Source organism: Apodemus sylvaticus, chromosome 10 (assembly GCF_947179515.1).
Source record: "Apodemus sylvaticus chromosome 10, mApoSyl1.1, whole genome shotgun sequence".
In the NCBI taxonomy this organism is placed as follows: domain Eukaryota; kingdom Metazoa; phylum Chordata; class Mammalia; order Rodentia; family Muridae; genus Apodemus; species Apodemus sylvaticus.
The window spans coordinates 57,746,865-57,770,398 of NC_067481.1; positions in this window are offsets into that span (position 1 = coordinate 57,746,865).

Genomic DNA, 23,534 nt, shown 5'->3' on the forward strand with positions numbered 1-23,534 from the left:
CAAAGAATGACTGGATGAGGTTAGGTGAGAAAAACTACCCCTCAGATGTACCAGAATTTCTGCACAATACTTGCATGTTCATTGAGGACAGACTCGCAGTATGAGGGATGGCTAGCTTGAAAAAGAACTGACAATTAGAATTTATAAGGAGTTGCCCTGTGTATAATGTTATTTAATCTTCACATAAATTCTGAATGCAAATGTCATTATGAAGCCCATCACTTTGTACACATAAAGAAAAATACAATCTTGTAAACTGGTGTGTGTGTGTGTGTGTGTGTGTGTGTGTTTGTCTCTCTGTGTATATGTCTCTCTCTATGTGTGTGTGTGTTGTCTCTCTGTGTGTATCTCTTTGTGTGTGTGTGTGTGTTGTGCATCTTTAGGATGTAGAGGCGGAAGCTCTGGTGGCTACTGTACACTGCATACTGACAGGTTGGTCACCTCTGCTCAGGATCCTTATGGAGTAGCAATCTGAGCTGGCCAAAAGTATTTTCTACATCACTGACACCACTTTCATACAGCTACCATGAGATGGCTAGGAAGGCAAGACTCAAAAATAGAGTTTGGTATTTATTTTGTGTGTGAATTTCTTAGAGCATTTTCTTGCAGTGCAAACCTCCTTCTGCCTAGAAGAGATGGGGACTTCTGTTCCCTTTGCCCATCTTAGGTACGTTCAGGTTGTGGAACATTTTTTCCATATCAACTCTATGTACCAGTTTTCCGGAAAGCCAAAAGAAATGACTGCTCTGACTGACCTGCATTCTTTTATGCACCTAATTTCTTTAGTGATAAGAACCAAAGTCATCTTCTTTTTGGCACTTATCTTATTAGGTGTGGTTGCTTGTATAGGAATGGCCTACATAGGGTCATATATTTAAAAACTTAGCCATCAGAGAGTGGTATTATTTGAGAAGGACTAGGAGGTGTGGCTTGTCAGAGTAGGCATGGCCTCATTGTAGGAAGTATATATATCACTGTGGGTGTGCTTTGAGGTTTCAAAAGCTCATGCCAGGTCCAATTCTCTTACTTAGCCATTAAGTCAAGTCAAGAAGTGGCTCTCAGATACTGCTCCAGTGTCATACACGGCACCATGACAATAATGGACTAACCCTCTGAACTCTAAGCAAGCTTCCAACTAAATACTTTGTTTTTTAAGAGATGATTTGGTCATGGCATCAATAGAACAGTGATTAAAATAGTAGGTTCCATTCTAGCCTCATACCCACAAATGATGCATTCCTAAGGCTCACCCGGCTCTTTGGAAGGGCTGTCCAATGCTGTAACATGTGTCTTTTGGGTAATTTTTTCTGTGTGTAGAAGAATGAGGCAGAAAGGCCCTCATTGCTCATGCTTTTCTAGACATTCTGTGAGATGAGGAGGACTCGCCAGGCTCAGGATCTGTTTCATGAGCCAGCATCATTAGAGTTCTGGTCTGGAAAGTATTGGGTGCTGGCTCAGCAGTCCTGGCTTACACCTTCTGTTCTCTCACTTAGTTTCTCTAATTTTACACCTCTGTCCACTTTCCTCTCATCTCTTCTTTCTGTGTTGAGTCTCCTACTTGACTATTATCCTTTGATGATCTCTCCTTTCACAGGAGAATCAGAAGTAAGGAGAAATTCATGCCAGAACTCAGGTACTCTCTGACTACTCATACACTAAACACCAGTAGGCATGCATGGAAGGGGAGATCAGGAGGATTTCTAAGAAAACCGAGTAGAGGCTCTATTTGAGCATGCCTTAGCTGTAAGCAAGCCTGCAAACCACCAGGGGATACTATTAAAATGCAGAGACTGATCTAGGAGGTCTGGGGTCCTCAATTCTAATGAGCTTCCAGGTGATACTCATGGGTTTCATACCTGAAGAATCTGGATCAGTACTACTGAAAGGTGGTCTGGAGGCAAATCATATCAGTGCAGTCCAGGAACTCTTATAAATGCATAATGTCAGAGACCCATCCCAGATCCACAGGGAAACGCTGGCTTCTCATGGGTAGCTAATTGCTGTCCCATCTTGTTTGTTTTGTTGTCGCATCTTCATCTTTCCCATCAAACTCCTCCAGGATTATATAACATAAACAGTTACAGCTGCTCTGGGCAGGACTTGGTTAAATTAGGATCTGGTCAAGTAGGAAAATCACTAATTTCCCTAAGGAGCCGCAACAGTCCTGCTGGCAGCTGGCCCTCCTCTCTGAGTCGTTGGAGGCTGCAAACAGGAGGACCTTGTGCAATGTTTGCAGAAGGTAATGTGGCTGAATTAATGATGATGCAGGAGCCTTCACAGAGGTGATTCTTGACTCTTTTAATTGAACCATTTCTCAACCCCAGTGCCGCCTTGCTGCCACTGCTACAGTCTGTACTTTCCACTCTGGGACAAACATATTGTAGATTAATTCTCCCACTCAAACTGATAAACTATCTGACACATAATTTATACTCATTTATTTTTGCCGTAATCTAGTCCAACTCTTTTTCTACCACTCTGTCAACCAGAGTGCTTTGAAGGAAATTAATCTTTAGTGTACGCTGCTCACATAGGTCCAATCACTAACTACAGAAGTTTAGAGGCAAGGAAGGTCTGGGCTCTCTAACTTCCTTCTGGTGAAGTCTCTTAGATGTCACCATGCTTAAGTGCTTTCCATACAATAAACCATATTTTGTTCTAGCCCAAACAAGATTTCCTCAAGCTGTTCTATCTTAATGTGTAAACTCACCACTATTTTTCTTTTTTCTTCTTCTTCTTTTTTTATTAGATATATTTATTTACATTTCAAATGATTTCCCCTTTCCTGGTTCCCTCTCCCCTCCCCCATTCCCCAATCAACCCTCTCCCTCTTCCCTGTCCTGATATTCCCCTACACTGTGGCATGGAGTCTTTTCAGGACCAGGGGCCTCTCCTCCCTTTGATGTCCAACAAGGCCATCCTCTACTGCCTATGTGTCTGGCACGATGGGTAACACCACATGTACTCTCTGGTTGGTGTTTTTGTCTCTGGGAGCTCTGGGCTATCCACAATTTTTAAATAGATCTGAGGAATACTTTCATGAGTGATTCCAAGAGAATTATTATCCAGTCCCTATGATAATTATAGTTTTGTTTCTAATTAGCTTTTTTTTTTTCAGAGAGGAGAAACCTTAGAATTTAATCATCACTTTGAGGAAAAAGTGGCTAGGCAGCAGAGTTTGTCATTCCTAATTGGTCATGGTAACACAGCTTACGGGGACCATCAATCATCTTTCCGTTTTCCCAGAGGGTCTTCATAGTACTCGGGATGGAGGTCAGGGTCTTTTTTGCATGAGACATGGCTGCTCCATCATGAGCTACACCTCAGCTTTCTTTTTTTTTTTTTTTGAGAATTTTATAGAGTATATTTTGATAATATTCTTTCCAATCCCCAGTTCCTCCTAGTTCTTTTTTTTTTGTTCGATATATTTTTTATTTACATTTCAAATGATTTCCCCTTTTCTAGCCCTGAAAGTTCCATAAGCCCCCTTTCCTCCCCCTGATCTCCCACCCACCCCTTCCCACTTCCCTGTTCTGGTTTTGCCTTATACTGCTACACTGAGTCTTTCCAGAACAAGGAGCCAGAATTTTATTGGGGAATTGAGACCGTTGATGTTAAGAGATATTAAGGAATAGTGATTATTATTACTTCCTGTCATTTTTGATGTTCTTTTTATATTTGAGTGGTTATCTTCTTTTGGGTTTGATGAAGGAAGGTAACTATCTTGCTTTTTCCAGGGTGTAGTTTCCCTCCTTGTATTAGAGTTTTCCTCCTATTATTCTTTGCAGAGCTGGGTTTGTGGAAAGATATTGTGTAAATTTGGTTTTGCCATGGAATGTCTTGGTTTCTCCATCTATGGTGAATGCGAGTTTTGCTGGATATAGTAGTCTTGGCTGACATTTGTGTTCTCCTAGAGTCTGCATGAGATCTGCCCAGGATCTTATAGCTTTCATGGTCTCTGGTGAGAAGTCTGGTGTGATTCTGATAGGTCTTCCTTTATATGTTACTTGGCCTTTTTATCTTACTGCCTTTAATATTCTTTCTTTGTTTAGTGCATTTGTGGTTTTGATTATTATATGACGGGAGGTATTTCTGCTCAGGTCCGGTATGTTTGGAGTTCTGTAGGCTTCTTGTATATTCATGGGCATCTCTCTCTTTAAGTTGGGAAAGTTTTCTTCCATAATTTTGTTGAAGATATTTGCTAGCCCTTTCAGCTGTAAATCTTCACTCTCATCTATACCTATAATCCTAAGGTTTGATCTTCTCATTGTGTCTTGGATTTCCTGGACGTTCTAGGATACAAACTTTTTGCATTTTGCATTTTCTTTGACTGTTGAGTCAATGGTTTCTATGGTATCTTTGGCATCTGAGATTCATTCTTCCATCTCTTGTATTCTGTTGTTGATATTTGCATCTATGGCCCCTGATTTCTTCTCAAGGTTTTTTATCTCCAAAGTTGTCTCCCTTTGTGATTTCTTCATTGTTTCTACTTCTGTTTTTAGATCCAGGATGGTTTTCCTCAGTTCCATCATTTGTTTGTTTGTGTTTTCCTGTAATTCTTTAAGAGATTTTTGTGTTTCCTCTTTCATGACTTCTTCCTGTTGACTCAAGTTCTCCTGCATTTCTTTAAGTTTTGTGTGTGTGTGTGTGTGTGTGTGTGTGTTTCTTCTTTATTGGCTTCTATCTCTTGAGCCTTAGTCTCCTGAATTTCTTTAAGTGATTTTTTGTGTTTCCATTATAAGAGTTTCTAGCTTATTCATGTTCCCCTGTATTTCTTTAAGAGATTCATTTATGTCCTTTTTGTGTTCTTCTAGCAGCATCATGACCAGTGATTTTAAATCCAAATCTTGTTTCTCTGGTATATTGGCATAACCAGGACTTGCTGATGTTGGGAAATTTGGTTCAGACACTGCCATATTACCTAGATTTCTGTTAGTAGCATTTCTCCGTTTGCCCTTTGCCATCTTGTTCTCTGGCATTAGTTGGTCTTGTCTCTGGCTGGTGTTTGAGGTTCCAGAGGAACCTCAGCCAGAGAACAAGTATGCCTATAACTAGATGTGCTGGAACTCTGGGTCCTGAATCAGGGCAGGATGGGACATTCTGAAAGAACAAAGCTACGAGTCCAACTGGGAAGAAGGGTGCTGTCAAATACTGAAACTGCTTTCTAAAAAGAAGGGATGAGTTTCCAAGCTTTGAGGTTTCCAGAAGCACTTTAGTTTATGTCTAAAAGCAAACACTTGCATAGATATTACCTGTAGCAAGATGTAACTATAGGAACCTGTACAAGGAAGGCCAAAAGCCCAGAAATCATTGGATGTTGGGCTACAAAGGCAATAATCAAGACTGAAGGTCTTCCCTTCTTCAAGAAAAAAGTCAGGGAAGGAGACAGCTCTCTCTAGCTAAATAGCATTGCTTTGGTCTCCTGGAGTGTAAAACTTCAGTTAGGGGAGGTATCTGGGCAAATGGGAATAGATGAGCTGGGCAGATGGCACAATGGAATAGAAAAATAGTGGAAAGACTTGCCTCCATCTTGGTTCTTGGATGCCAGAGAGATCACACAGCCTGAGGTACGCAAACATAACCCTAGACCAACATCGCGGGGTCTAAGCCCGATAGGCGTTGGCCTGAACCCAGGCCCTGGGCTGTTCGGGGGCCATCAGTATGCAAACCCTACGGGACGTCAGAGAGTTCTAGCAGGCAAAGCTGGCTAACAGGCATAGCCCGAGGCTAACATAGTAGGGGTCTAGGCCTCGACAGGCCCTGGACTGCCCCCCAAGACCTGGGCTGCTTGGTGGGCCATCTGTGTGCCAACCCGGCCAGGAAGTTGTTAGCCCAGCAGACTCTCCCGGCACTTTCAGGGAGCATGCGCGCACGCCACCAGCAATGCCACCTGACAGACCCAATTAACACTCATAGCCTAAGGGGAACTTTGCTCGGAACATGGCCTGCCAGGCTTTGCCTAGACTCCTGGCCTGAGCAGCTAGGCTAGCCTTGTGCGCACAAACCAGGTTGGGAGTTCGACTGCCCAGCAGAGTGATCAGCACTCAGAAAAGGTCCCACAACATACACCCTCAGCACTCCCTGAAGAAGCAAACGGACACCATCTGGTTCACAGACACAATCTGGGGCAAAGCACACTAGGGCTGCAAGGGCACCCAAGAGGAGGACAGCACATCAGCAATCTACAACAGGGGAAACCCAGCCATCCAGTGTTTTCTATGGAGACTGTGAGAGTACTTGATGACTCTCTGTAAGAGGATCTGAACAGAGTGAGGGGACATGAAGTTAATGGAGTATAGCTGGGATGTGTGTTCATGACAGTCCCATGAGCAGTCTGAAAGACCTACTAAGGCAAGTTATCAAACTTCCTTGGGAGAGTATGATGGGAAGAGACAAGGAAGCTCTTTTGTAACAGACAAGAGTTTGGGAATCTGCATGACGCTCTTCCACATAACGCAAAGGCAAGAATTGTAGAGCTAAGTGAAGCATGATTTTATATTTTAATTTCATTCTATAGGATAAAACCTAATGGGACAGCACCCTGTATTTCTTAGTAAATTTCCAAGCTGTGGCTATTTTTAGATATCACTTGGGACTGTGTATCTGGGGGTGCATGGCTGCATACCTGTAGTGGGGATTGGTGGAGATTCAAGAAGAAACTTTTGTTCCTTGATAAGGCCTAACTTCATGATCAACCTTTTGGGCACTGTTTATTGGATTCCTATTGACCTCTTCATCCCCATGGCCATATGCTGCGCCACACAACTGGTCTGAAGAAAATACATTGGCATTTGGTCTCCAAATCTTGGCTTGATCTTTAGAGAAATTTCTATAAGTTAGGAAACTGTCAGATCACTCACAGGTCTTTGCTACTGGCTCTGAATGGGATTATGCCTTATAGCCACAAGGTCTTCTTACATTCTAATAAAAATCTTGCCCTTTATATGCCTAATCACTTGTTTTTTCCCCACCTGTACTACCTCAGACATGGGCCACATCTTTGGTTCTGTCAAGATAAAGATATCTTGTGTAAGGCAGGAGATAAAGGTGAAGAAACACAGGTAAACAGAAAAGATTTAAAAGAACCTAGAGAGGAAATGGTGGTTTTGGCAGTACAGAAGAGGTGAGAATGTCCTTTTCTGTCTCAGTCAACAGGGAGAGAGAAGATGCTGAAAACCCTCCATGTTTGAAGATGCTGAGAGCCCCTAGTATTCAGCAACTACCCATCCCAGCCCTGTGGAGCCTCCTTGCTTTCTGTCCCTGTCCATTAACTCAACCCCTCTCTGATTAAGTTGGGAATGAAGAAGATAGCTAGAGCCATCTTCAAACTAAAGCCAATTGCTTCATCACTAACTTTTATTTACAGACAAACAAGTGATCTTAACTCTAGCTATGAAGAGACTGTGGTAACTCCTGCTATTTTGCAGTACACACACAATAAGTCAAGACCTCAGAGTTGAGGATGCTTATAGTCAAAAATACTCAGGGCAATGGGCAATTTCATCTTTAAGCAGGAGGAATAGATATGAAAATTTGAGGTTATACTACTGCAAACACATTGTTTGGCTGTGTGTGAGATTGCAGGATGCCCCAAAAGTAGAGATGAAGAAGCTGGAAAGTTGAAGCCCGAGGTATCCTTCTAGAAAGGATTCTCTTGCTTATCTCAGGAACAGTGTTCTGGGAGCAGAGGCAGGGGCTTCTGAATTTATTGCCATGTTCAGTAAGAGCTAACCATTGCTTTTGTGCATAGCACAAATCCCTCCATTCTTTTACTGTTCCTTTGCTCCATGCTATCCTGTTTCAGTCTTTTTTTCTTGTGTCAGTCTAAGTTTAGGGAGACACATCAAAAATCATTCTAAACATTCCAAACATAAGGAAACCACCAGTTGGGATATGTTGCAAAGGCATCAGGTGGGCTAAGAGATGTACAAAGAGGAAAATGAGCTACTCTACAGTTTGGGAACAGCAGGAAGCTAACACTGCCTAATGGCTGAAGCAGTTCTAGAGCCTAGCAGCTCATGGTACTTGACAGTGCTGGGGGTGGGGGTGGGGGCTGTGGTTACTTAGATTCATTGGGGGCATTGCAGAGGGAAAAAGTCTATTGGAGAATACAGCTGCCAGCTGCTACCACTACTGAGTCCTTGTATTCTGCAGGTGCTGGTCCCTCTGGGCATTATCTAACAACCCTTGTTAGAACAGACTAGAGCAAGAGAGGGCAAGAACAGTGTGAAGGATAAGAAGGCAATGATTGGCATGTTCCTCTATACTCCATTGTTCAATCCTGTCTTCTCTTGAGTGTTTTGCTTTTCTTTTTTCCAGACTATGGGGGGGAAAAGACATTCACTTTATAAAAGGCATTAGAGAATTAAAGTAGTGAACACAAAACAATTTATATCTTTGCAAAGCTTATCATCAGTCTAGAATACCTGCTATGCTTACTGAGTGCAAAGAACAGGTTTTAACCCCCAACATAATAATCCCCTCTAGCCAGTTCTGTTTGGCTGAGTAATCAGGAGGGTCTAATTTTACACTCATCAAGGTTTTCTCTTTCTCTCTGTCCTTTTCATTTTCTCAACAAAAGCCATGGGCAGCTTCATTTTTCTATTTAATGTTTTACATTTTGTTTATTTTAAAGCTTTTTGGGACGGTGACCTGGGTATGCCAGAAGATCGTGAGACAAGCTTGATGGCATACTTTTCTACTCTGAACTTGTAGATGTGGTCAAGGCAGCTCAGCTGGCGGGTCTAGCAGACTCTAGCACCATCTGGCGCTTCCTGGTTGTCTGTCTTATGACTTAAGACCGCTCCAATCACTTTGAAAAATGAACCATCAGATATCGTCCCTCCCATTGATGCATTCAATGAATACCTACACTTGTACCAGGAATTACACTAGAGCTTGAAGACAAAGGAGCAGATTCAGAATCAGGAACAATGGCAACATCGCCTCAGGTGCGGGCTCATGAAAACTACTCCCTTTTCTTTTTAGGCAGGCACTAAGAAATGCTTCAGGAAATGGGCTCTTCTAAGTTCCCTGTATCTTACCCATACGTGGATTGCTTTTGCTTAAAGACCATAGGACAATTTCTGAGTGATTCAGAATCAATGGATGGCTGACTTTCCTGGGCACAGTGAAAAAGAAAAGGCATGTAAAGCAGAGTATTTACCTCAGAACCTTACAATTTCATGAGGACATGTGAAGTCCCCAGCATCATGGACAGAGTCTGAGGTCTCTGAATTGACTTCTCAAAGGCTGCTTGTAGGGTACACAGAAGTTCATTGGGGGTGGTGAGTGGGGACTGGAGAGGATTCCTGGGGAAAGAGATTTCAGCCTGGGTAGAGGGAGTGGAGTTAGATTCCAGAAACAAACACAGCAATCTTTGATGTGCACTCAACTGGACCCTCTGTTTTTAGACACTACATTGCTATTTGCGTCTCCTCCAAGCTCTGGAAACAGCCTGCATTAGAAGGCATAAACACCCAGAGCTCACACTCTTCCCTTTGTCAAAGTCTTAGTCTATTGACCTTACTCTATACAAACCTATAGGACTTGAGTTCATGATGTCGGGATCATGACTCTATTCCTGATAACACAGATCTAGAACACATGAAATCTTGTGGTACCATCCAGTTGCAGCTCCAGGGCCTGAACTAACTCACTGAGCCCAGGGCACAAGACCTCTAATTTACATGGACCAGTATAGAATCCAGAAAGCCCTGGTTCTTCCTCCTCAGCTCAGATCCTCATTCTGTCTTCTTTGCGATAGTGAGTGTCTTGGAGCTGCTGATCCAACTGGATACCTCCAGATTCATTATTCTTGTTGGCTCCTATGCAGGTCCTTGCATATGGGCCCACAGAGTATTGCAACCAGGTAGGCATAGGCATTGATTCTTATGGAAGAGAAACTGCCAGCAGCCAGGTAGGCAAAAGGTGACATGAGGATGGCTTGTTCTTTGTTCTTTGTCTATCTTCTATCCCACATCATAGTTCATAGTCCTGCTGCTGGATGTGGACACCTCAAAGCCCCTCAGATGTCCCTCCAGTGAACCATGACAATTCATCACATTTCCAGTTTGTTTCTCGGACAGTGATGCTGCCGTCCAGAGAGGCTCATTAGTATCTTGCTGGAAGGAGACCAGACAGACTTACTCTCTATTCTTCCCCAGGCTCCATTGTGGCAGTTTCCAGCCAGTGTCTTCTTCCACTGGCACTGTGAACTCTTGTGACAGGGGTACATGGATATAGCAATGCCTTGCTCAATGGTGAAGATAGGAAGAAATCATGATGTATTTATTTGCTTCTGAAAACTTAAAATGAATTGAAAGACTCTCCTTTTCCAACTCTCACAGAGTTCTAACATGCTTTTTTTTTTTTTTTTAAGCTGGAAAGAACAAAAGTGAAGTCATGGAGAACTAAGCTACTGTGCCTATGGACATAAGTTTGAATGTCTTCCATACTTATGTCCTTTCTGAAGGAGGATAGAGAGGAAAACAGCCAATGATACCCTGCTCCTGCTGCAGGCTGGTTCAGCACAGATGAGAAGAGAGCACTATGGACTCTCTCAAAGTATCCAGGAAACAGCAGCTAACAGGGAGTCTTTCAAAACGGCATGTCTCCACATCACCCAGGGAGCTTGTGAACATGTCCATTCTAGTGCAGTAGGTTTACTAAGGCTAATTGAAGACTTCCAGGCACTGCTGTGCAAAAGGAGGACATTAGTTGGTTCTTCTGGAATAAAATAATTTCTGACTTCTTTAGATAAACCTCTGAAGATTTCTTTGTTTTTTTTTAATTAGGTATATTCTTTATTTACACTTCAAATGTTGTCCCCTTTCCTGGTTCTCCCCTCACCCCAAAATCCTGTAACCCATCTCCCCTTCCCCAATCAATTCACCTCCACCCCCCACCTCCCCACCCCACACCCCAGGGTTGTTTTGATTTGCATTTCCCTGATGACTAAGGATGTTGAACATTTCTTTAGGTGCTTCTCAGCCATTTGATAGTCCTCAGGTGAAAATTCTTTGTTTAGCTCTGCGCCCATTTTTTTAATAAGGTTATTTGGTTCTCTGGAGTCTAACTTCTTGAGTTCTTTGTATATATTGGATATTAGCCCTCTGTCTGATGTAGGGTTGGTAAACAAAAGTTCTTGCCAACTGAATCCAAGAACACATCAAAACTATCATTCACCACGATCAAGTAGGCTTCATCCCAGGGATGCAGGGATGGTTCAATATATGGAAATCCATCAATGTAATCCACTACATAAACAAACTCAAAGAAAAAAACCACATGGTCATTTCATTAGATGCTGAAAAAGCATTTGACATGCTAAAAATCTTAGAAAGATCGGGAATCCAAGGCCCATATCTAAACATAGTAAAAAGCAATATATAGCAAATCAGTAGCAAATATCAAAATAAATGGAAAGAAACTTGAAGCAATCCCGCTAAAATCAGGGACCAGAAAAGGCTGCCCTCTCTCTCCATATCTATTCACTATAGTACTTGTTCTAGCTAGAGCAATTAGACAACAAAAGGAGGTCAAAGGGATACAAATAGGAAAGAGGAAGTCAAGTTATCACTATTTGTAGATGATATATGATAGTATACTTAAGTGAACCAAAAAACTCCACTAGAGAACTCTTACAGCTAATAAACAACTTCAGCAAAGTGGCCGGATATAAAATTAACTCAAGCAAATCAGTAGCCTTTCTATACTCAAAGAATAAACAGACCGAGAAAGAAGTTGAGGAAACGACTCCCTTCAAAATAGTCACAAACAATATGTGGGTGTGCTCTAACCCAACAAGAGTAAGATCTGTATGACAAGATCTTCAAGTCTCTGAAGAAATAGAAGCAGACCTCAGAAAATGGAAAGATCTCCCATGCTCATGGATTGGCAGGATTAATATAGTAAAAATGTCCATATTGCAAAAAGCAATATACATATTCAAGGTAATCCCCATCAAAATCCCAACTCAATTCTTCATAGATCTGGAAAGAGCAATTTTCAAATTCATCTGGAATAACAAAAAACCCAGGATAGCTAAAACTATTCTCAACAGTAAAAGAACTTCTGGGGGAATCAGTATTCCAGACCTCAAGCAGTACTACAGAGCAATAGTGTTAAAACTGCATGGTATTGGTATAGTGACAGGCAGGTGGATCAGTGGAATAGAATTGAAGGCCCAGAAATGAACTCACACACCTATGATAACTTGATCTTTGACAAAGGAGCTAATTTCATCCAGTGGAAAAAAAGATACCCTCTTCACCAAATGGTGCTGGCTCAGCTGGCGGCTAGCATGTAGAAGAATGCAAATCAACTCATTCTTATCCCCTTGTACTAAGCTCAAGTCCAAGTGGATCAAGGACCTCCACATAAAACCAGACATATAGACAATAGAAAAAAACTGGGGAAGAGCCTTGAACATAGGCACAGGGGAAGATTTTCTGAACAGAACCCCAATAGCCTAAGCCCTTAGATCAAGAATTGACACATGGGATCTCATAAAATTACAAAGTCTCCGTAAAGCAAAGGATACAGTCACTAGGACAAAATGGCAACCAACAAATTGATTCCTTTGTTCTAAGCTGGTTTCTAAAATTCTGATGATCCCTCTTTTCGTGGACCTTCTAAAATATGCCTCTTAAACTTAACTTGTCATGTGAAAAAAACAGGTAGAGAGATGCCAGGGACCATGCCAGGGATGGGCCATTCATGTATTGCTTTTAGGGACTGGACTGATCCTGGGAGGATAGCGTAATTCCTGAGAGATCAAACTTGTAAGCTGAAGGGAGTTATAGAGCTCTTGTCCAATTCTCGTATTTAATGACAGTGAAGGCAGCAGAGGGATAGCTGAGTGGTACAGGGGTTTCTTGGCCTGTGTAAGGTCTGGGTTTGATCCTCAGGACTGCAGCAATCAGTCAATCAATCAGTCGAGCAATCAATCGACGTATTGATCAAATGAAACTATCACTAGCTTAGCATCAAATACAACATGACCCATCAATATTGGTTGAGTTAATCAGTATTATACTTTACAAAACCCAACAGAATAAGGGACTTTTGTTATTTATTTTTTAAAAATATTCTCCACTGAAGGTCATTCTAGTTTTGTTTGTTTGTTTGTTTCTTTCTTTCTTTCTCTTTCTTTCTTTCTTTCTTTCTTTCTTTCTTTCTCTCTCTCTCTCTCTCCCTCTCTCTCTCTCTCTCTCTCTCTTTCTTTCTCTCTCTCTCTCTCTTCCTTCCTTCCTTCCTTCCTTCCTTCCTTCCTTCCTTCCTTCCTTCCTTCCTTCCTTCCTTCCTTTCTTTCTTTCTTTCTTTCTTTCTTTCTTTCTTTCTTTCTTTCTTTCTTTCTTTCTTTCTTTCTTTCTTTCTTTCTTTCTTTCTTTCTTTCTTTCCCTTTCAATTTCTGTTGCTGTGAAAAACACCATGATCAAAAATCAACAGATGAAGGAAAAGGTTTCTTTGACTTATACTTTTATATCACATCAGGGCAGAAACTCAACCCAGGAACCTGGAGGCAGGAACTGAATCGGAGACCATGGAGAATTGCTCTTTACTGGCTTGCTCTCCCCAGCTCTCTCAGCCACTTTGCTAGTACAGCCTAGGCCTGCCTACAGCTGCCTGTGCCCTTTTACATCAATCAGCAGTTTAGGAAATGCCCGCACAGCCACGCCCATAGGCCTGTCCTATCGAGGCAGTTCCTCAGTTGATATTTGAGCTTTCTGCATGACTCTAGTTTATGTCAAGATGACAAAAACTAACAGGTATATGAAATGCAACCCCTAATTTCCAGAGACTAAGAACCTTTTCTCATAAGGATCACATACTGACTGTGCTGTAGGCGATGTGTGGAGCTGAGTGCCACCCCCCACCCCCAATAAACAACCCATGTACAGTTTTATATGAAATGTGATTTTTAAATATTGGAAATTCAAATGATAAGAAGAAATAATTCGGATTTGAAATAGGATAGATACATCACAGTTAAGATAGGTTTTCTGCAGAGGACACCAGCTTGCTTTCAGCCTTTGATCTGTGTGCATGTCAGGGGTTGGAGAGTGGTTGCTACGGTGCAGAGCCAAGGCACAGAAAGAGTCCTTGCTGTCTTCCTTCTGACTCTCACATCATGAGGAAAATTTCTTGTCTAAATAAAGAAAGGAAGCTTGCTGACAGGCAGGATGAGGGCGGTTAATCAAACTGCAGAATTCTCTCTTCATGTATCCAGAATAAGATAAGACATTTGAAACATTTGAAGTCAGCTCAGAGCATTCTTGGAAACTGCCTTCAGGAAGAGTGTGTTGGTCACCTTACAGCAGGCAACTGGGGATTTCTCTGAACTGATTTAATAAGAAGACCATAGAAAGTTCCCGACATCCACCTGCACACTGGCTGAGAAAGTCTGTGTGGTAACCTCAGGGCAGCCAGTTCAGTGCAAACTATAGTGTATCTGTATGGTAGAGATATTTCATAAGTATTTGACTGCGGAAGCATTAGTGCATTGTGATATTTCATTATCATTATCACTTGGGTGGACTGAGAGATTCTTCAGGGATTAGTAAATGTGTGGTGTGTCTATTAGGCCATAGGCAGTTTACATGGGTCCTGATATATGGAAATGTGACAAAACATAGCAGGTAGGGGCTACTTGAAGGAAGTAGATTCCTGTGTGGATATCATTGTGACTGTTTATTACCCTAGCCCTTTCTGGCATCTCTCTTTTCTCTTCTTCCTGGCTGCACCATGTGAATCACTCTTATCTTCCATTATGATGGACTGACCTCCTCCAGAACCATGAGTCAGAATAAATCTTTCCTCTTTATAAATTGTTGGTCAGGTGTTTTTGCCACAGCAAAAATGACAGACACACACACACACATTCACACACACATACACATTCACACACACACACACACACACACACACACACACACACACGATAAATTTTCACAAATTGAAAATATGCATATATACTATTTGTCTTGTGGTTTCAGAGGGATTTCAGGCCATACATGATTGGCCTGATGCCTCTGAGACAGAAAAATCACAGATGGGAACATTTCACAGAGGACAGCTATTGACATCATGGTTGAAACATGAAGGAGAAAACAGCCAGAAGCAGGGTTGGGCTATAACCTTTAAAGTCCTACCTCTAGCGGCCCACCTTCACTCAATAGGTCACCTCCTAAAGGTTCTACAAATGTCCAAAACACAAGCCTGAGAAGGCCATCTTAGATCCAAACCAGAACACCATAGAGACACTGCCTAGATCCAGAAACCACATAAGGCATTATTCAAATTCCATTTCTAGTTATTCCCTTCAAATTGATCACAGTTTCAACCTCTAAGATCCTGGTTTATCTGCCTTCCTATCCACTTATCTTTTACATGCCCACCTAATGATGGGGACAAATTCTGAAAAATGTACTATATGGCTTTATTACTGTGTGGTTATATCAGTGTGACTGTAAGACAGACATGATAGAAATTGCTTGGTGTGGGCCCTTGAACAGTAAGCATGAGATGGAAAAGGCTGCTGTTGGCATAACACTGCATAATGTTTCAGTGTAACTTCCTTTTCTAAGTAAAAGGAATATGCTCTAAAATAAGGATAAAAGCAGAATGTAGCAAACCCACAAGTGTTATCTTTAGCAGATCTATGTACTGTCCTTTGTGTGTGTGTGTTTTTGCTGATTGGAGAATGGAAAATATGTTTCCATAAACATGAATAGGCAAATCATGGGCTATCCTATAATAATAACTACAATCATTAGGAAGTAGGAAATTTTGGTCCCATTATAATCTTATGGGACCATATTGTATCATACTATTTTTTCAGGGAATATGAACAAATAATTTATTCACCCTAGAGAGGAAACTAATAAACATTGAAAGTAATGATATGACCAAAGTCCAACTTGATAAGCCAGTGAGTTTATCAGGGTTACTTACAGGAATTTAGATGAAAGGGTTACTTATAGGAACATGGATAGCTTAAAGCAGCTGTACCACAAAAATAACCACCCCAGGTGGATAATATGGTAACAATTCATGAATGATAGAACCCTGGAGCATTTGCCCTGCTTTTAAGCAACTTCACAGGTCAGAGTCTCTTTATCAGTCCTTATTGTTTATATAACCCTGGGGAAAAGACCTTGTACATCTGTTAAGTTTCAGGGACTTCCTGAGACTTGCTTACTTCCTGAGTCTTAGGAGCCTCCCATTAGAAATTTCTGAGTGAACCTCCATCCAGGATGAACTGTTCCAACTCAGGAATTTGCTACAACAGACCACAGTTGTTGCTGAACAAAATGGGTTTTTTTTTGTTTTTGTTGTTGTTTTTTTGTTTTGCTTTGTTTTGTTTTGTTTTTTAGTGCATTTCTATATATTCATGTATGTTTGCTTTTCTTTGCTCAGTATTTTTTAGAGCAATTTTTTAACACAGTGTGAAGTTATTTTGTGGTGTATCATTGCTGTAGACTGATATGTGGGTATACCACTATCCATTCAACAATTAACATATACTTGGGTAATTTTCATTTGGGGCTACTACAAATTATTCCACTATTAGATTTTTTGGTAGGTATTTGTACATGATTTTTAGGATATATGGATAGAAATAGGATTTCTGAATTATGGGATATACAAATGCTAAATCACTGTACTGCCAACAGTGATCCTATATGGCTATGCGAGAAGCACACAGCAGTGTTTGAGCTCTCAGACTGTGCCACATCCTCATATTTCTTACTAAATAACAGAACAATCTCCTCTTTCCTCAGTGGTGGTGATAGAGAGCATGTATTACTGTTTTGATTTGTCTTTTTTTTATGGTGACTAGTTGAGTTGACCAGCTAAAACATGTCCAGCAGCTGTATGTCTCAGATTGCCAGTATTTCTATTCATTGAATGAAAGAACAAGATACTGTACAGTCTCTAAACAGTGCTTTGACCTGGATTCCTTAACTTCAATATTGACTGACTTCTCTCTTCCATTTGTTTGAGCACATTTGCTTTCAACTACTCCAAAGTTATAGAGATGCTGTTCCTTAAATCTTATAACATTTTACATTCACATTTCAGATAGAAATATGAAGATTTTTACCACCTCCTAGTTACTCCCTCTCTCAGTTCAATGATTCTACAATATGCCTAAGAGGCTACAGTGTTTGAAGCAAGGACCCCAAACCAGCTTTTGGGTTCTCCATCATATACTGTCTGGAAAGCAGCTGAGCATCTCCTCTGGGCCTCAGTTTCTCAACATAGAATGAGCCTTCCTTATAGTTTTCTCATGAGGAGTGGCTATAGTAACACAGCTTTTGTGCTTTGAACAGGAGTCCCTCACTCCCAAGAAGTTCAAGTGTTGGAAACTTGATTCTAAGTGCAGTAGCGTGGAGAGGAAGTAGCTGGGTCTTAAGAGCTCTGCCTTCATGGAGTAATAGATTAATGGGCTGATGAGGGAGTGGCCTTCATTATGAAAGTGAGTCCTCTTTAGTACACTTGTTCTGTCTCACTATGTGATGCCCACTGCCATGTTAGGATGGAGGGAGGCCTTTAGTAGATGCCAAACTGATGCTTATACCTTGTGGTTGAGATTTCTTGGTTCTACAAGTATGAGTCAAATAAACAACATAACAAGGTTGAGAACAGGAGACTCTGACTTTTGGAGTTACCTGCAAACAGCTTAGGTTTTTCCAGATTCTAACTTTCTTGATTTGTTGCCCATGATGAGGTGGGCATTCAAAGATTAGTACCTCACATATGACAAATGTATTTTAGGGGTTAGTTTTTATTAATGGAATTTACTTAACAAGCTAAGAGAAAGAGAAGGAAGATTAGGGAAAGCAGACATGGAAAATTAGCATGATAAAATGTTGATGAGGATTGAGGGGACGGGATGGAAAACCCTTTACTCATCTTTCTAGAGCATGGGGCTGCCATAGTGTAAAATTCAGAAGATTCTAAGACTTTTATTCTGGAAAGCCAAAGTAGCAAAGCTCAGAGAGTCTACAGATGTTCTTGCAACATCTGTACCCTCCCATAGAGTTTTGAGGTTAGAGCATATGCACTCCCATTGATCACCTTAAAGTCATGAATGGATACTGACTGGTTAGTTCATTGAGAAACAACATGGTTCTCGGTAGAGTGAGCTCTGGTGGTGGTCCAGAAGTTCACTTCCTTACCTAGTTTCCAAGAGTGAGATTGTCCTCTGGGTACAGGACAGGCAATGTTCCCAGAGCTGGGTCCTGGGGGACAACGGGTGACACTAAGCATTGGAGATATTTCTGGTGCGCTGAGGTAATATTCCAAGAATCCTTTCTGGATTTCGGCATTTTTCTTGTTCAGATAACTGTCTGATGTACTAGGAATAACTATAATATATTGTGTGTAAATTTAATCTGTATTTTCTTTTTAAAATATGAAAAGTTTATTACAAAGAACTTGCTGATTAAGAGGTGATATACAACTCCCTCGGGGCAGGAGAATGTACTGAAATTCTCTCTCTCTCTCTCTCTCTCTCTCTCTCTCTCTCTCTCTCTCTCTCTCTCTCTCTGTGTGTGTGTGTGTGTGTGTGCACACGTGCATGAAATTTTCTGGTATGCATCTCAGTGAGAGGATAGTTGAACCATATTATCAGCCATTGTACTAGGGGATCAACAGAGCACAGACTCATTCGAGGGGTACAATTCCCAGAGTGGATCTCAACAGTAAAGCAGGCAGAATTGGCCACCACTTACTCAAATATCCCTTAATCTCCCATGTAGCTAGTTATTTGGAATGGTGTGCACCTAGCTCTCTCCTCGTGCAGCCACTAGCTATTGCTGTCAAGTAGCTCTTTAGCTTAATTCTAGGAGGTTATTGTTGAGTTTGAAGAGGTTGAACCCAGAAAGACACAAACTGACCTCCCCCGTCCCCCAGTCTTCACTTTCAGATGCCCAAATATGGAGCCCTGGAGTCTGACTCAGGTACTTCTTGGAGGCCGGTCCTGAGTAGGAGGTGAACTCAGATGAGTATTTAGATCTGTTTGTGAAGTGCAGTTGCTTCGTCCAAGTTTGCTCAGTTCAAATGAGAACTTTCTGCTTACTTAATTGTTTACAGAAATTCACACAAATGAGATTAGCATTCACAGAAAAAAAAAGACAACAAGATAATTAAGTCTGATTACTCCCGAGCAGGTCGGTGACAGCCCTGGAAATGTGCCAACGCTAATTTGCTGGAGATATTTCCCCTACAGTTAATTGCAAATGGTCATTGAAAGCCCTTGAAATTAATTCAGGTCCCCTTAGAGGAAGTGTGGAAAAGGGATTTAGAAGTGTGAAGGAGACCAGGGCTTGGGAGAGAAACCCACCAGAGATATCTGGCACTTTCTTGTATCTTCTCTAAGCTAGGTCTTCAGACTATCCAACATCATGGGAAAGAAGGTGAGAAGGAGGTGTGAAGAAGAAAAATGTGAGCTTCTGTCAGAGCAGGTAGCTTTGTTTTCTGGGATCCCCTCCTACTTTGACTCCATTTTGAACTCAGGCAAGTACTGCATTGGGGATGGAAGAGACAAAAAGACAGCTCAGTCTTCAGAACACTGACAAGACACCTATGGTGCTTTTGAAAGGCAGGGCAACATACAGGAAATTTTGATGGCAGAATACAGGGTCAAAGGAAAGGGAGATGAGTAGATCCAGAAGATTAGATGAATCAGAGACTTTTTTGGCAAGACCCCTTTGAAGTAAGAGCATGAAGAGAAAAATGTAGGTGCATAGATAAGTGGGAGAAGCAGGATCCCTGAGTCAAAAGATATCCTGAGATGCTCTGAGGGCATCAGCAACGTGTTGGTAAGCCTGTAGTAGTTTATCACAGAGAGATGCCCTGGTCTTGATACCAACAAATAGTATCAATGCCTACTGAGCAGAGTCTTATGGCACTGGGGGTTTCTGTGACTCAGCAGGAAGGTACACATTCTAGGGTATAGAGCAGCACAGTAACATGGTCATTTCCTTGCCTTCCTAGTCTTTGCTATTTGTGGGAAGATGAGCCTCATCATCCCTCTGCTCAGACATGGAAACTGGCTGATTCTTCTTTGTTGTCGATGAACAGTTCCTGGCTTAGAATGGGATTATGAGCTATGACAAGTTGAAGAGAATCATGGGGATTTTAAATTTTTCATTACCTATGTTGGGGCTTGTGGGACTAGGTTATACAAATGAGTGTTTGGCCATTCCAGCAGCCATGTCAAAACTTAAGGAGAAGAGTCAGCAACTCCAAGAACATGAAGGAAAGACAAAACAAAAAAGATGGGAAAGATGAGCGAGATGTTTAATACCAGTAGTTAAAACCTGGTCCAGTTATTTTCTTATCATTTAGTTATTGACCAAGGTTATGGTTTGGATATAGTTGAGTATATATCCTAGGGGTTTTTGGGTTCTCCAGCGTGGACATTAGGACAAGTTGGAATCTTTCAATGATTAGGCCATTGAAAGCACTGTCCTTGGAAGAGATTAATGTTGTTTTCATGAAATTGCTTTGTTCTCACACACATAAAAAGGTTTTACAAAAGACCAAATCTTCTCCCTGAACTCAGATTTCCTGACTCCTGCTGCAGTGTCTCTCTCTTGTATGTGCTTCTGTCTCAATGCTATCAGTATGTCACAGTGAGAGGGAGCCTCATACAAGCAGGTACCATGAACTCAATAGATGCCTTTTCTTTATAAAATACCCAGCCCTGGGTATTTTGTCATAGCAATGGAACCAAAAATTCACCTTTTCCTCAATGTATATTGTGCTTGTTACTTATAATAACTTGGAGGCCTTCTTAGAGGAGTATGTTTTCATGGCTAAAAAGATTATATATTAACTATATATTGTCAACCACATGCAGTTCCTTTCTCTGGAGTCCTGAAGAATTTGGGCAGTGACCTCTTAGATGCCTTGCTCATAGACATCTCTCTGATTGCAGGTCTGGTGATGGCCAGATTCTTCTGAGGAGCCCAGGCAGGCGTGCTTTGATTCACTGGGTTCTGCCTTCTCCAGTCTCACCACACTGCATCCAAGATTCTTCAGAAGTCCATTTTCCCCCTTTAAAAATGAGTGTGGCCTTGGGGGGGGGAGTCCCCACAACCCCAAATTTTACCTATTTAATGGCTGTATTTTTGTTCTTACCTTTTGTTTCTCTCAGTCTTTGGCTCTGGATCTGAAGGAAGAAAAAAAATCCCACACAGAGCGTTTTCTGGGCTTGAATAAGACTGGTCTCAGTCAGTATATCCTAATAGGGACATCTACTTCATAGATGTTCATTGTGTATCTAAAAAGCAAGAAGGGAGAGAAAACCTTCGAGGAAATATGAAGAAAAATAAGAAAGTGGGCTGAGAGATAGCTCTGTTGGCAAAGTGCTTTATGCAAGCATGAGGTTATGAGCAAGGGTCCTCAGAACTCATAGAGAACCTGGGCATGGGTGAACGTGTCTATGACTCTAGCCTTGGGCACAAAAGAGACAGGTGGATCTTGAGGGAGTTGCTAGTTGCCAGACTAGCAGAAAAGGTAGGCTCCTGGTTCAATGAGATATTTAATCTCAAATAAAAAAATAGAGACTGCTAGAGGAAGGTACCTGGCATCAACCTGTAGCCTTCACATGCACATGTGTGGGTGAGTATATTGGTATACATGATGCATGTGCCACTACATACACATCACACATCAAATACCATCACTACCATCATTACCACTACCATCACCACCACTACCATCATCACCACCATTACCACAACCACCACCAACAAGAAGAGGAGAACTAGTGATAGGGATGACATAGCTTCGTCTTTATTGAGAAAGACTTGAATTTTAAGACTCTACATGTGTCTTGCAGGGATGTGAAAGGTGCTATACTCTTACTTGGCTGGGCTATGAGGCATCTGTAGCCCCACTTCATACAACACTACTGTTCTGCCTGCTATGAGCATCTCCTAGGTCCTGTTCTGTACTCTATGAAATCCATGAACATTTAAATGTCATGATTCCAGGAGCTATTGTCATGGTAAATATAACCAGAAGGTAACATCCTTTAGACCCTTCCATAGAAATAATCAAAATAGCTTTTGATTTAATGAGAAGGGACCAGGAATTTCTTTGGGGTGGAAATGAGTATTATATGTTTTTCCTGCATGGTTGGGTACTTAAAAGGTTTCCTGGTTGTGGGCTTTATTATCTGGCTATTATAGCCTTAATGTGACTGATCATTAGTGTTGCTTCCCAAGTGCACCTACTTCTTTGTATTTCTGGAACTCTGTTCTTGGTCTCCCTGACTTGGATGTCCTAAGCTCACAGACACAGGGAACATCTTCCTGGGGCCATTTGTTTTCTTTTCCTAAGCAAAGAATGTACAGGACATTATCTAATTCTGGGGCAAAGAGCACAGGAGAAATTATAAATATTTCAGAGGCAAGTGGAGATGTGACTGTCCTTTCATTTGTTCTCCAGGAAATGTAGCTGAAAAGGTGCGGGGCCTGGGAAAGTGCCATATGGTGATGCTGTACCTACAGCATTGACCTGGAGAGCTGGAGTGAAGATAGGTTGCACAATGACCCTCTGAAAAGCAGTCCCAGGATCTCCTGGAAAGTAGAAGCTTAAGTTCATGCAGCTATAAGTATAAAATGGGCATGCATGTCAGGAGATATGGGAGAGTGAAAGAGAGGATATGCAGGGCATAGCTTCCAACACATGCCATTGCTGACTTCATTGCAGGAATTCAGAGTTGGGCTCCAAGATCCATTCTTCAAATCATTTGCCCATTTCTGTTGTGCTCTCAAACCTCATTTCCAACAGGATTATGGGCTATGCATTTCAGAGTTCAGAGTTCAGTGTCAGGAGTTTGAGGAGAAAGTGGGAAGTACCATTTTCTCCTATCATCTAAGAAGAAGGCATGCAGGTTAAAGTCAGAGCTACTTTTCTGGCAGGAGTTATTTTAGTATCAGGAGAAGGTCTAGGGTCATTGACTGGTTGTGAAGGGCAGCGTCAGCATCCTTGTTCAGTCACATCTCTGAAGAATGCAGGAGTGATATCTGCTGTCCTGCTTCCTTTATTAGGAAGAAGGACAGTGAGTATGAATAGAGCATGTGACAGACCAAAATTAGAGGGTCATTACAAAACCCATCACTTCATACAATGAATGTGTGGAAATAAAGGAACTCCTATATGTCAAAGATGTGTCTTCCAGGTAAGTGGGACGGTATCTAAAAATCTACCCTTTCAAGCTTCATTAGCTCATGGATAAGGAAGGATGGACAACCCCAGGTGTACATACCTCTCCCTCCTCCTTGCCTTGCTTGCTTCCACCAGCAACGGCTATATCTGCCAGTCATCTTTGGTTGTCTCACTTATCTGGCCTTAGGAGCTCTGAATTTGGTCACAGCCCTGAATTCTGGACCACTGGACTGATTAACTGGTTTCAATGTCAATTTGGCACAGATTTGAATCACCAGAATAGGCAGCCTCAACTGATGAGCTGTCCCAATAACTTTAATTGGTGTGGGAAATGTGAGAGG